Source organism: Atta cephalotes (genome assembly GCF_000143395.1).
Source record: "Atta cephalotes unplaced genomic scaffold scaffold00001, whole genome shotgun sequence".
Lineage (NCBI taxonomy): Eukaryota > Metazoa > Arthropoda > Insecta > Hymenoptera > Formicidae > Atta > Atta cephalotes.
The window spans coordinates 469,083-470,619 of NW_012130065.1; positions in this window are offsets into that span (position 1 = coordinate 469,083).

Consider the following 1,537-nt stretch of genomic DNA (forward strand, 5'->3'; position numbering starts at 1 on the left):
GAGAGAGAGAGAGAGAGAGAGAGAGAGAGAGAGAGAGAGAGAGAGAGAGGCAGAAGGAAGGAAGTAGAAAGAGCGAGAGAGATCGAGAACTATAAGGAGCCGAAAGAGAGAAAAGGGAGCGAACGAAAAATAAGAAAAGTGGTTCCCTTCTTCGGTCCAAGAGGTTGGGAGCGGGTGGCCTTGAGCAGGTCATCACCTCCGGCTGCGGTGGTGATGCTGCCTGCGCTGGACCATCTTAACTTCTTCTTCTTCTTCTTCTTCTTCTTAACTCTTTGAACCGCCTTCTCTCCTCTACCATCTCCCATCCCCCATCTCCTCTCCTTGCTAACCTTTTCCTCCTTTCTTCTCTCCACGCTCATCTTTCGCTCCATCCTCGTTCTTTCTCTCTTCCTTACGTCTCATCCGGCTCGCCAGAGTTACTTTGTCACTCCTTCTCTCTTTCTCCTCTTACCCTTCTTGTTCTCTCTTTCTCGCTTTAGACGCTCTTTACACTTTCCTAAAGGCCTTCGCTCGGCCGCAGAAACAATCCGTTCGTGCTAACTCTACTACTCAACCGGACCGATGTGGTGAATGCACTAACGTGGTACCGAGAAGTCAAGGGCCAGTCGTACCAAGAAAGTCCTCAACTTTTTTTTCACTTCGAGAAATGTATGAGACATTACATACAATTCAATTTAATCTAAACGTCCTTTACAAAAGATCGAGTATCAAACGATGAGAGATAATTTCACATAGCGAGAGATAATTTCTCCTGTCCGAAAGTTATTTCAAATTACATCGCTCAATCCCATTAAAAATCTATTCTCCTTCAGAAAAAGGTGTCAGTCGTAATATTGCCTGCTTTTATTATCACACGCGCCACAAGATCTGATATCTGGTACAAAAACCTTAAATTATCGGGCTTGTTACCGAGTCAATTCCGTATTCATTTCCGCGGCGAGGAAGGATCACGCAAATTGCGTTTGACAAACTGGATTGGTGGTAGTTACCACTTTCTCGCGAGCGTAATGATCGGCGCGTGGCACGCGTAAGGAATCGGATGTCGCACGAGCATCGTTTTGCATCGCGTTGCATCGCGAGATCGCAAGCCGGGGGAAGAAATATTTTCAGTCTGATAAAGTTGTAACGCTCAAGGTGGATTTTATAGAACGGTTAATGCGTGTTCTGTACACGTCGTGTCTAGTCAGTAATCGAGAAGCGCGCTAAGTCGTGTTATTTTCTTCGTAGGTGCAACATTCCGACACTCGCTTCTCACGCTCGTCGAAAGTGCAGTCGGCACGCCGCCCGAACCGAGTTCTACACAAATTGCCGGGCGTGACGAAGATTTCATGTCGTTTCCGAGGGAAATGATCACGCAAATTGGATTTGACACAGTAGATCGGTGGTAGACTCACCCCCTTCCAGGATGTAATAATTGGCGCGTGGCAATCCAACCAGCGCTCGCGAACGCGAATACAGCGGATTACGCACGTGCATAGAGAGAGAGAGAGAGAGAGAGAGAGAGAGAGAGAAGAGAGAGAGAGAGAGAGAGAGAGAG